Raw genomic sequence first — 14,021 nt, 5'->3', positions numbered from 1 at the left:
ACTCAAGTAGTTTTTTAGACAGGTCAGATTTGGCTGAGTAGCATTAGGTTTGGAGGCACAGGTAGGTGCCAAGAGGAGTGTTACAACTCTATCTCTGTGAAGAATACAGCCCCTTCAAAAGGCAGAGATAGCTGTCTTTCCATTTAAGACACAGTACATTTTATTTTCACTATGGCAGCCACAGGAGTTCTGAGGAAAACACAACTTTATATGGCAAATCAGCAGATTACTGGCCTGCACAATCTCACATTGATATGCAGATGACATTACTTGTCTTCTGGGATATGAATAATGCCATAAATGACACTCAGAGAGTATTTTCTTAAAAGCAGCTACAGCTTTAAATGACACACTCTGATGCCAAGCAATGTCTGATCATTTTTTAAAGGCACTTGATCTACAAACAAATCAAGTTCCTGAAAGATACTCAACATCAGCTGTCACACGAGGAAGGAAGGTGAGCAAAGACAGACAGATGAGGGAGATGAATGGTCAGAAGAGTTTTGGGTATGATCTCCTAGTACATTATGTAGCTCATACAGGAATAATGGAATGTAAATACCAGCACATCCCCAGTGACCGCTTAGTTTCGACAAGAGAAACAAGCACTTGGCTCGGTGGCTCAGCAAACGCACACCTGGTGAGAAGCAGCAGCCCAAGGAGAACAGAGGGCCCCAGGGGCTGTACATAACTCAGAACCACTATTACTCTTTCTAAGGAGGCTATAAAACTCTTCTAGGGTTGGGTGGCACTAAAGAGGGAGAGAACTAAAAAGACAGTAAAATGAATGAATAAATAATCTATTCCTGCTGAAGGTCTGTGAAACCAGGAACGTTAGGAAGTCTGGGTAGACTGAGCTGTGTCAGAGAACCCCTGCGCTTACATTCTGCTCTGTGCCTGGTGCTATTACAGCCTTTTAATTGGAGAACAATATATGAGGGGTGCTCTGAAGCAACACCACTACAACACCCTATGCTCAACAAGGTGTGACAGCTCTGCAACTCTTTGTTCAATTCCCTCGCCCATCTGTAGAGATCCATGAATACTCAGTGCCCCCTGGCCTCTTGTGCACAGTGACCAAAGCCTAACACTCAATTTTTGCAGCACACTTTTTTTAAACTGCCTCCTAGAAAGACTCTCTCCATGGCATGGAGAAGAGCACTCTGGAACAGTTGAGGCTTCCCTAGGAGAAGAAAACACACCTGTGTCCATGCCAGCAGCACTGCCTGAGCGTGACACTTTGAGAATTTAAATCCCTCCCTCCCTCTGTCCCTCCCTCCCTCCCAGAAAAGGCAAGAGTGCTTGATATGCCAGGGTGAGCAAGGGAAGTTGTGCACTGGACCTCACCTTAGCAAAGAGAGGGGAGAGACTGGACAATAAAACACATTCATGCAGAGAGGGGGACTTAGGACATTCAGTCTCCAGCTTTTATATCTGCCTAGAGACTGGAAAAATACCTTCACTTCCAAACACATTCATAATTTCCAGACTGTCAGGAGAAAACCAGACAAGGGGCAACCCTTGGACGCTTTTAAAACATTTCTACATTGATTCCTTCTTGAGATACAAAGCAGTGAGTGAGCTGAAATCTCCTCTTACTCAAACCTTATTTTTCATAATTATGCATCTTTAGTGTTTCATAATGACCAATTTAATCACTTTTGCCGTTTAGAGGGCTACAACAGCCTATCGTGGTAATGGGCTTGGTATTTGGTAGGAACCATTTAACGCCCAAGAGCCCTTGTTCTGGGCCACTTGATGCCACTTAAGTTTGACAGACAGACTCTCATTAGCACAAGTTGCAAAACCTCTCAGATGAAGCTCATTTCTTTTAAACAAACTCTGCTCAGTGATCCCCAAAGTCTCCGAGCAAAGAAATTTTTAGCTCACTTCAGATCTGTGCAGGTCTGTGGAAATTAATCAGCATATTTCACCATACTATGAACTTTCTATGAAATTCCCTACCTTTCCTCCTCGCAGTTGTTCTCTCATACTTTGCACATAAGATATGCTCTTCCCATGGCCACCCAGCCTGTCTCCTGGAGGGCCACCTGGGCTTATGTGACCTTTCTTTTTCTTATGTAACACTCCTGATGAGCTTCTGCTCCATTCTGACCAGGCTGCACCTGCCTCTAAGCAACAGCTCTCACAACGCAATTGTGTCCTGCTGAGGACAGACAAAACACATTTGGAAACCTTTAAAAATATCTACAGATCTCTAGCTGCTGCTAAAATTGCTGCCCTTGCCTTTGCCATCCCCATCTGTTCTTTAGATAGCGATCCAAAATGTAATAAATAAAGCTCAGGGCATCTGAACTGCTTTAGATGCTCTCAAACTCACATGCAAATTTGCACCCCAGCTCACATGATGCCCAACAGATTTGGAAAAACTCATAGTCCAACAATGCTGACTATTTGCTCCAAGGCAACCAAAGTAGGCCTCCCTACACAGCTGCAAAGAAGAAGAGTGGGATAGCAGTAGGATAACAGGAGTGCTGCAGATCATGTTTGCTGAATGCATGGATGGTGACTTCTGAGGAATCTCAGGCTGCTGCAGTAAGGGTATGCAGGAAAGGACAGAGGTTTTTGCTCGAGGACCTACGCAGCAGAAGGAATGGCTTCTCCTCAAAGAACTTTGTGTTCAATGGGCAGGCTAACAACTCAGCGTTGCTTTTAAGCAAGGATGTTAGACCTACAATGTCTGGTTTAAAACCACTGAATCCATTCACTTCTGCAATGCTCCCCAAGAACAAATTTGCCCTTTACATTTTATCTTTTTCCCATTTTATCACAACCTTAGTACATGCAATGAGACTTGCAGTTGTAAATGTAGGAATGTTAAATGGAAAACACGCTGATATCGAAACAGCTACCTCCTTGGTGATAGATGAAAGGCATTATTTAGTGGCACAGTCTGATGAGACAGACTACTACCTCACCATGTGAATTGTCTGAATGCTTCAGAAAGGCAAAAAACCCTACAATATGTTGAGCTAAAGGGGCAGAAATCAGTTCTTAGAAAGGAAAGCTCAGTTTTCAATGCAACTAATGTAAACATCTTCCATGACTACAGCTTTCTGACATGTGAAATGTTGACCTGAGAGAATAGGTGGTGGATTGCCCTGCATCTGAACAGTCTAAATGGACCTCATGTTCTAAACCACCAAGCTTTGTTCCAGTACAACTAATGCAGTATACTCAGTGCCACAATTAAAATGGACTCTTTTTCATCAGGCACACACTGACAAACCCACAATATTATGAGACACATTGTGCACCTGTCCAAAGCCAAAGAGAGCATTAACTGATGGTATGATATATTACTTGAGCAATAGCCCAATGCCCCTTAATTAGAGGCTGCCTGCTAAGGTACACTCAGCAGGAGGAGAGTTAAGGTTGCATCTGTAACCTTAAATCTAACCTTACCAGGCTTGTGAGTGCTTAACGGTGCAACTTTAATGTGTTCTTATCAGAGCATTTTTATTGAGCCATTATTAACATTGGTTAGATACAATCTAGTGTTTCCCAGATCCCCCTCATCCCCAGCCATTACCTGAGCCACACAGAACACAAGATTCAAAGGAAGCATTTAAGTCAACCTCTGCTATCGCTCTCCAGACACCCAGTGTTGCTAATTCCTTAGCAACTCCCTTAAATGGGACTTGAGTTTTAGTTGCTATCTTGCATGCCCTCGGCCAGGCTGCACACTGAAGGAAATCCTCTACTGATAATTAATAAGTTCCCCTGACACTGCCTGCTCATTAATCTATTATTTTAGTCCTCTAATTACTTTTGTCTGTTCAAGTTAACAGTCTCCTTCCCTCATCTTCCTTGGGTCTCATGCAGGAGAAGCTGCACAGCAAATGTGACTTTTCTTTGTTCCCAAGTCCCTTACAGGCTCTGCTCTGTGCATGGACTCCAAGACCCATCCCAGCCTCTTGCAAGGAGTGACTTGCCTCTTCATGGGTCTGTATTTCACTCAAGACATGGTACATGCAGCTCCAGGCATCCAAGGTGAAGCTTGCTGAAGAAATATCTAGGGAACATGGGTATCACTGTATCATCCCCTGGAGAGCTCCCAAAAGTGACAAGGAATCCTCCTCATAGCAGTCAAATGGTTGCAGAACTCCCCACAGAAATGGGTTACCTGAATTCTACAGCACAAGGGCCATGTACCTATATGTGCCCTGAGTTCCTTCTGTCACAGCAGCCTCTCCCCTGTAGTGGGTTTGGCTGAGATGGAGTTTATTTCCCAACAGCAGACCTCAGAGTGCTGTGCTTTGCACTGGGAGCTAGAAAGGTTGATAACACACTGGTATTTTGTACTGCTGAGGGGTGCTGGCACAGCATCAAGGCTGTGTCAACATTTCCCCCTCACCAGTTGGCTGAGGATGAGTGAGATCTCAGACACAGGCAGGACATCTGACCCAAACTGACCAAAGAATATTCCATACCATTAGGCATTTTCCCAGCAATAAATGCCAAGAGAAAGGGGTGGGGGCATTCATTACTATGATTGTGTTTTGAAGAAACCACTATGGGTACTAAAGCCCAGCTTCCTGAGAAGGGGCTGAAGACTGCCTGCTGGTGACAATTAGAGGGTAAAAATAAATATTTTGTTTTCCTTTGCTTCTGTAAGTGGCCTTTCCTTTTGCTTTCTCAAATTGCCTTTATCTTGACCCATGAGTTTTTTCCATCTTATTTTTTTCCCATGCCTCATCCTTCTGAGGAGGTAGAGCAAGAGAGCAGCTTGGTGGATGTCTGGCATCCAGCCAAGGTCAACCCACCACATACCCAAAGCCCAACAGTCAGCACAAATTAACTTTAAGTCTCTTGGGCAGAAGGGGAGACAGAAGCAGGATCCAATTATTTATTTGCTTGGAAGATGCCCAAGTACAGCAGAGATAAATGCAGTAGATAAAAGCAAGCATGTCAGAGAGAGGCTGGAGTTGAAGAGTTTGGAGTCTGACCTGAGCTTCTGCAGTTTGGGGAACTTCTGAAATTTTGTCTCCTATAATGATTGACTCTAAAAATACTAAATCTTTGACCCTGTCATGCAGCTGTAGTTTAGCATGTACAGGCAGGGTTTGGACAGGTGTGTACAGAACCATGGCAGGTACCCCGCTTTACTTTTCATGCTTACTGCTGTGTTTCACAATTCTACCTTAAAGGAAATGCAAGCCTTTGAAGTTGGTGGATAAGGCAGGTAAACATCAAAAAACTTATCTGTGCAGCAAACTGCACGGACAGACACTAGCATAGTGAGCACACGAATAAATACACAGTCAAGTGCTCACAAATAATGCATGCAGCAGTGTGCACCCGCATACTCAGGCAGCTTTTACAAATCTACAGGCTGCACAGCAGGTAAGCAGGGTGTCAGTGACATATGGCCACCATTACAGTGCTCGTAATTAGGATGATCCTGCCAGCAGTTCACGGCCAGGCACATGCAACAGGGCAGTGACCCACAGGTACCCTTAGGAGGAGCCTAAGGAGCCCCTGGGAGACTGCATTGCTCTCCTTTTGTCTACCCTAGACTGCAGCAATCTCATCTCCCACCGGTGCCTTTTCTGGGATACAAGGCCAGACAAGGGGTGGGCTCTTTGAATGTGCTATATAGTGCCATAAATATGGTCCTGTCCTCATTCCAGGACCCTTCCAATCTGCCACTGCCCTCAGCCAATACAACTGAAATCTCCCATGATCACTGCCTTTTCCAGACCATCAATATCTGCATTACACTTTTCTGCCTTGCAGATTGTGCTGATCCTTTGGCAGGATATGCTCATCTTTCCAATGGCTCGAGTCACTCCAAAAAGGGTGTGAAATTCAAAGGCGGCATCAGACCACAGCTTTTGCTCCCCTGGATGGGCCTGCACTCCCCATCCCCTCCCAGCCCCTCTGCTTTGCTCCTCTGCCGCAGTAACGCTGCGGTGGGCACTCACTGGAGTTTATGAGAAAGGATGATTTGTTCAGCCAGTGCATGAAAAAATACAGAGTACATCAGAAGAGTCGTATTTTTCAGGTGCTGTTCTGAAAGAAAAGAGGATGTGAAGAAGAAATAAGAACAATGCTTTTGTACATGCACCTCCTCAGAAAAAAATAACCCCCTGAATCATGTTTCCAGTCTCTCACACTTTTCTTCAGACAGAAAAGGGAGGGATGTTGTGAAGACATATTTCTGAAAGGCTCAGAAGGGAGGCTGATGAAGCAAACAGAGCACAAGTGTTCACAACACCAGGGTCTGTCACAGCCTGGCGTTACCAAAATAGCTCAGTGCCTTCAGCTGGGAGACTCCCACTTCCACTACAACTGTATTCAGGCCTGGGAGAAAAGCTTCACACTGCAGGAGGCTGAGTGACACCCCACCTTGCTGAAGCAGTTTCAGGATATCTTGCCACTAAAGCTGGCTTTCTCTTTGCCTTAGGTTATCTACAAATACAGGAGACTCTTGCAAATAATTTGCCTCTCCCTACACCCTGCTCTTCTCTCTCACACTCTTTTCCAGCTGTCTCTAGAGCTGGAATGTAAGCAGCTTCATGATTGGGATTGGTGTGGAGGTGGAGAGAGAGACAAGAGACAGCAGGATACTTGTGCAAGAGATGCTTGAAGGGGTGAAGGCTTTGGGGCTGTCTGGAGGGAAACTCCCTCCAGACATCCTGTCCTGGCAGGACCCTTGTGCTGCAGTAGATGCTGTCATCCATGCTCACTGTGGTCCTGAGATGAGAGACTAGGTCTGGCTGCAGTGCAGAATATATCACACACTGAAGTCAGTGCAGCCACTGAGATCAGTTGTAGTCACATAACAGCGTAATAACAAAATGGTGGTCTCTTCCTTTAAATAGGAAAAAGAAACCCAAAAAAACAACCATGGACCAAGCATAAGCTACTACCTTAACTTTCCCTTTTTATTAGTGTGTCTCTCTCCTACTGTGAAGAGAGAGTGAAAAAATATGCTTGCCTTAAGTGAAACCACTTATAGATTACAGCTACAAGGGGAAAAAAATTGCAGCCTCCTCATTTTCTTCTTAAGGCTAGCTTTCTTAAGGATGTTTAAATTGAAACTATTCCATTTAACATGTTACGAATTTTTTCTCTCTTTAATTAACAATCAACCTCTCCGTATCTTTACATGCACATTTAAATTTCCAGATGTGAACTACAGCTGCAAACACAGAGCTGACAATGGGGAATATGACCTCCAGATGGCAGGAGGAATGGGACCCAGTCTTAAAATATTCACCTTTTACTCTGGTGAATCCAGGGAAGCTCAGTCCCCAAACCAGCAGCTCCAAGCACAAAGGACCCAAAGCGGACTTGTTAGTTCAGATCACTAGAGGGAGACACAGCAACACACACATCCACACCTCATCAGTGTCTTGCACTCAGTAACCTTCTCTTCAGACGCTGTTTTACTGCAGTTGACTACCTGAGTGCTAAATGGTGTTTGGAGAATGAGGAAGGCTGGTAGGGAAGGCAGCCACATGGATGGACTGCATCTACCAGTCTCGGCAGGGCAGGCCTAGGAGACCTCTCCTCTTTTTGTCCTAGTCAGGACAAAAAAGTTCCTTGATTTTAATGGGTCTCTGGAATGGGTAGGAATGATGGAGAAATGGAAAGTTCATTAAGCTGCTGTTGTGATCCTGCTTGTGAAAGCACATGGTGATTCCTTTTCCTGTCATCATTAATTATGGGAGATTTTGAATACTCATCTTCTGGGGTGCTCAGTTTTCACTCCCACATCTAAGCCCTCTGGGATCCTTCAAGATTGGCTCATGGAGGTAGGGGAGGGAAAGCAGCTAGCTGTTCCTGGATGCCCCAGCTAAACAGGAGTGTCCCCACTGAGTATCACTAAGCTTGAGGGCAGAGGCACAGCACTGCAAAGACAGTAATATTAGAGCATGCAGTGAACTAGAAAAATGCTGCTTTTCTGTAGGTGGAGGAAAGTTTTCATATGGACACAATCCAGCTCAGCCTTTAAAATGCCATGGAAAAGACTTTACCAGCATGACTGACAAGAACTGGTACCCATCTGGGAGAAGATAAAAAGGAGGCAACTCTACCGGACTCAACTTGCTGCAAGGAGCAACATCTTTATGTGGCAGGAAGGCACCTAACTTGGTACAGAACTGCCACATCTTGCCAGCAGCACAGAAAATGTTGCCGGAGGTGAGGCAGAGAAGCACTGATCAGAAGACCCCACTTGTTCCTCTCCAACCACTGCTGTAGGCAGCATGGTGAATTTCCTCCTCACAACAGTTTGTCTATTTCCCCAGAAATGTAAAATACTCATGAGGCCTTGCTCTTCCTCTCTACCCTGGGACAGTAGAGAGAAATCAAAGCTCTTAAAAAAATGAACATTTCATGCATAAACAGTGTTTGTACTGAAATATCATCACAGCCCACAGTAATCGAATGGGGCATTATTGCAAGGTGATTACAAGAGGAAGGATCTCTGTGCAGGGCATGTGTTGCTGGGCATAGAAGGAAGAAGATAAAGTGTGCTGGGGAGAGAGAACCATCACAACTGAAGTCTCTAAAGGTGAGGAAGGAGGCAATGTGGATCTAGCTTGTGGGCCCTAGGAAAAACAGACCTCTAAAAATATAAGAAATTTGGAGAAAGTGTTAGTGGGAAGCAAATAGAGGTTGAAACAACTTTAGATGCCTTCTGGAGAAGACCTGAAAAAGTTGAAAGTTTGGCTTGTTTCCCAGGCTCTTTATGAGCCAGCATCCTCTTCCCTTTTTTTTTTTTTTTTTTTCCCTTACATATTGGATAAGATGAAGACTAAATCAAAAGAAAAAGACATATCAGAAAGTGTGCTAAAACAAACTGGGAGTGTATAAGAGGTAAAGTGAAAGGTCTCTGTCGAAGATGTTTTACCAGAACGTATTTTGAACATGAAAGAAGTAAAAAAAAAAACAAAAGAGAGGAAAAAGGAGATCTGTTTAAAAAAATCATCAGTTGCCTCAGTTGTTTTGTTAAGCAAGTACCTTGTAAACTTCAAGTTTCCTGAGACAGTTTCATGGGGAGAAGGTTGTGAAGTAAGAAGAACTGGCATGGTAATGCCACAAAACCCCACCAAATCCAAACAAAAACCCCACCCCATGCCTCCCAAAACAAGGCTGCTTTTCTCTACAACTGTTTTACTAAGGTTTTAGGAGAGCAGCAGAAAGATGGCCTAGATCCAAATGCTTCAGATAACCAGAAAATCTGCTTCCCACCACTACCTACTGACCACAGGGCTGACTTGTGGCAACTCTGGCTGAGGGTTTTCTACTTGTTACTTTCTTTGGGCATAAACTGGGTTTCGCCATGCAACACAAAGTGAAGCAACAAGGCTTTGGACTAAGGCAGCAATGAGAAGCAAGCAAATGATCAAAGCTGTCCATTGTGACCAATATGGCCTTCTTAACTCATGCCCTCAGAAAGCTTTGTCTCTGCTTGCTTCAACGCTCAGCTCTACAAGGAGACAAGTGAGCGGGGGTGTGAAATAATCCGTCTCTTTCACTTTAGGTCTTATCCTGATCTCTGAGCCCCAAAGCATGAAGTTTAACATCCTTTTCAATATTTTTATTGTCAATAACAAGAATATCCAGATTTGTTCACATTATCCTCAGGAATACACAAGCTGGTTGAGTCTTGCCAAATTCTTGTCTTTAAATAACTTTCCATGGCAATGAGTTCTACAGCTGTTTATAAACATATTATATGTATACCGCCTCAATTACACAGGGCATGCAGGCACATTTCTGTATTCTCTATCCCTCCTAAACTTCCCAGGCTACGGTAAATTCCCTAAGACTCAATGTGAATTTCTAGCACCCTCTAGGGAGAATCAGACTGGCATATTTGACAAGCCTTCTCATCTCCTTTCATTTTATGCTGTGACATGAAACTTGGGTGTTGCAATCAATACTTATCTGCTTTGCACTAGACTGGTTCTTCTTATGCTGTGATTACCACTGTAATAATTTAACTCTTTTTCTGAGCCAAAGTGGGTTTCTTTAGACTGTCAGGTAGAATTTGGAAGAATCCAGAGTGTTTTCTTCTCCATCAAGTGGCCTTGCTGCGCTGAGGCCAAGGAAGTTGGATCCAGAATGGGATACCTAGTGGCTTTATACCGGTTTCATACTCAGGAGTTTCTCTAGGAAAAGGGAATTGCTTGTTCCTCAGCTGGTAACTCAATTCCTCAACTTTAGTCAATATAGCTTTGTCTCCCTGTCATCAGCTCTCAGGCTGCCATCAGCATGGGGGCTAAAGGCACTTGCCACAGCACTCACAAGCAAGGCCCTTGGGAAGGTTTCAACCACTGATGCTTTGTGGCAAAGAAGCAGAAACACAAATGGTACTGCTCTTGTGAGCTCTCAAGTGCAAGCTTCTCAGGACAGGAGATGGCTTTTCCTTCTTCATTTGCCTGCCCATGCACAGCAAAAGGATTGGCAGTGAGATCTCTGGTAATCCAGAGACCTTGCAACTGTCCATGTTCATATTGCTGCAAACCCAATTCACAAGAGGCCACTCTTTAGGGCTTCCCTTGAGAGTTTATTGGAAAGGATATGAATGTACATTAATTTTTCTTCTTCCCAGAAAGCTCTTTTTCAGTCAACCAGGCACCTAGCTTGGCTCTGAATAAGACATAGAGATGAGAAATGATAAATTATACTCTGGACTGTGATCTCAGCAGCTTGCAGGCAGGGAGAAGACACATTAGCCTGAATAAACATAAGTCAGTAGAGACGTGAAGTAAAACCAAGATGGGCTTGAAAGCAGGCATTGGCTACCATCTCTGAACTATTTCACTGGAGTCTTTTCTTGGCTCTGTTAGTTTTTATCCTGGTGCAAGGTACAGGGGAAACAGAGCTCCTTCTAACATAACTACCCACAGATGGGTAGGCTGCCTGGGGTATCCCTCACAGACCGTGTGTGTGTGATAAGTGATAAACAGTCCTATGTCTGGACTTTGTCCAGGATGTGGTGCAGCTCTGGGATATTTGAGGTTATTGCATTCAGTTACAAAAAAGCATCTTTACCATTGTGGGGCATGGATTAGGCAGGTTATGAGCTAATATAAAGGAGAATAAAACAATAGGGTACCATCCACTCTTGGTACAAAGAATCTGGGTTTTGTTCCTTTCAAGTGATGAGACTATGGAGTGTTCCCTAGGGAAGTACTCCTAATGCTGACAACTGCTAATTCATGCAGGCTTGCATAAGACACCATCAATACTCACCCCCACTCTAACTGAACACATCACAATTTCCTGACAAATCCAGTTCAGATCTTCAGTTTTATGGACTTTGCCATAGCTTACCATCACAAACCAGAGTGGCAAAAGGCACCAAGGTATGGCAGGCTTAACAAGCCTGCAGCTGTGTCCTGAGTCATAGGAAAGGGATCAGACTATGTGCAGGGAGGGATCGCTGGCCTACTGCTGGAAGGTGCAGGTCAGCGATCCCAGAAAAGAGCTCTCCTGGCTGGAGAAGAAGAACGAATGAAGCTGTTTGTGCTCCCAGATAATGCCTGTTAAATTATCCACAGCTACTCAGACCATGTTGCCAATGTCCTACAGAACAATAGCCTCTCAGGTGAAAAAGAATACGGTCTCAGTGACTCTCTCCACCTGCTCTGTTAAAATACAATCTGCCAATCATCTGAAGAGAAATGTAAGATGAGAGCAAGGACTAGCATTGTTCCAAGGAATGTCATTCCTGCTTTCATCAAATTAAAGCTGATCTGTATTGTCTTTTGCCATTGAATTATTAAAGTATTTTTCCCCTTATCTGCCTTCCTCCCAGGTGTCAGTGCTACAGTCATCAACCTCAGTCACACTTTAGCTTTCTCACAGGGTTAGGAGAGGTTTATTTCCTGTGGGCTGCTTGAAGGAATCAGGACTTATAGTTGAAGTGAGAAAAATGTCTGGTTTAACTGCCCACTGAAGAACCAGAACAGGAAGCAACACAGCAATTTATAAATCAATTTTTTTAGCTTCCCAGATAGGCAGATAAGTAAGCTATGATTGCAGCATTTAAATGAAGTATCACACGCATCCCTATATTCTCTGCCTAAGTACCAACACTGCCTCCCCTTTGCATTTGTATCTTCCACTTCCCAGCCAACAAGAATTCAATCATTTCTGCGGTCCTAACTCAGGTAATTAGCCAACAAACTCTATTGATGAAGTCAATGAATGAAAGAACAGCAGACAAAGTTGCTAATGAACTCCTTGAGGAGAATACACAAAGAAAAAGTAATGTGGCTCTCTTGCCCCCGATACGGGTTTAATTTCCCTACCTGGCGATTCAAAACCTCCCACACAAACTCAATAACACACTTTCTTCCAGTTCTGCAGTCACAAGTTTACCCATGAAAAAAATTGGAGGAGAGATATATATTTTAGAAACCTTTACAATAATCTAAAATAGCTCTTTGATGCATAGCAGATGTCTTCAAAGCTCACATAAATGGAGCCAAAATCGAAGATGTCTTCAAAACTCGCAAAAATGGAGCCTTGCAGTTCTGGAAAAGGGAGATTCCAAGATAAGATACATTTCCAACTGCAACAGCTCTGGAAGGGATTTGGAATTTATATTAATTGTCAACCTCAAGGAAAACATTTAAAAGAAGCCCTTCTGTCTCGTTTTGAGACAAGTGTCTTACTGGGCTTTATGCTGCTCAGAGACCTGATGTCTGCCTGAAAGCAGTTCCTCTGTATCTGTAAAAGACAGCAGATGGGTTCAGATGGGGAAAAAGAAAGAACCACAATCAGTAACACATGGAGGTGACAGACTGAGGACTGCCTGCCCTTCATCATAACCTCTAGGTTGTTACATAGGAGGTGCTTGGCAGGCTTCACTGTAGGGAGGAGGACTGAGGAGGGACTGGAAAGGAGTCAGTGAGATGGTGCTGAGGGATGCTAACAAGGCAACACCTCTGAGACACACAGCATGGGAAAAAAAATGTGAAGGGATATGCTGGAAAACTGAACAACAGAGCCAAGAAAACAGTCCCCACGGTCAGAGTAGGGATGGGATTCTTCAGTTCTGTTGCTAACCAGAGGGGATAGCCAGAGTGAGGATTTGTTATATGGAAACTTTTGTAAAAAAGGGAAAAAAAACCAATCTGTGTCTGGTACAGTAAAATAGGCAGTACAAATGAAAAAAACTCCCACAAAGCAGCAACAGCCAAAATGATGAGTCAGGACAAGAATCTTCTCACTGCTCTGAAGAAAGCATCTCATGTGTACCAGGTCTTAGATTTCATGAAGATTCAACACCCTTAACTCAGTTTTAGGCTGTGCTCACAGAGTAGATAGGGAGTATCTTTTGGTTGGATACAGAAAAGAGAACTGAAAGACTGATGCAGCAGTAATATGGAAAATTTGATATGAAGTAAACCTTAAGAACAGAAATACCAGAGCTAGAAGAGTCTATATACATAATTAAAGATGAAAAAAATATAAGTTTACTTCCCTTCTGAATGTACATGGCACTGTCATACTTAATTCTGAAAAAAAACCCCAGAAAAGTCAGGTAGTGATGATAATACCACAGACGACAGTGCTCCCCCAATCAGCCCTGCTCTCACCTCTTCTTGGCAGGCTTTTCCCATCTTTTTTCTCTTGGCATTGCAAGAAATGGGTCAGAAATACAGACTGCACATCTAGCTTTCATATACATGAAAGCTCAGGAGAACTTTGGTTTGGCTGAAGACCCAAGACAGGAAATTTAAGTAACCCCAATGTTAACCACAGGCTCCAAATCCATGGGGTTCTGGATGTAGCCCTTAGATTAAGCTCTGTTCCAATGTGTCATTCTACCTTTGTCTCTCCAACTTTCTTTCTGCAACACTTTCTGGCTCACTTTTCTCCCCTTTTCTGGCTGTTGAACTGCAGTAGAAAGCTGGACTATCTGTAGGACATGCAGAATGTTTGTTCTCTGCCATCCTCAAATCCTCGTTAACCCTTTACATATATGGGAGTATCACAGAAGATCATTCATATGGGACTAATCAATGTTT

General features: G+C 43.7%; 1 protein-coding gene across 3 annotated transcripts in view; it reads right to left on the bottom strand.

Moving 5' to 3' along the window:
• LSAMP (limbic system associated membrane protein) overlaps positions 1–14,021 on the bottom strand; it is a gene marked incomplete at both ends in the record, with an annotated part of 304,157 nt that overhangs the window by 97,461 nt on the left and 192,675 nt on the right. The window lies entirely within an intron of this gene.

This window comes from Fringilla coelebs (genome assembly GCF_963513975.1).
Source record: "Fringilla coelebs genome assembly, chromosome: 2".
NCBI classification, from domain to species: domain Eukaryota; kingdom Metazoa; phylum Chordata; class Aves; order Passeriformes; family Fringillidae; genus Fringilla; species Fringilla coelebs.
This window is presented reverse-complemented; position numbering and strand designations above follow the sequence as displayed.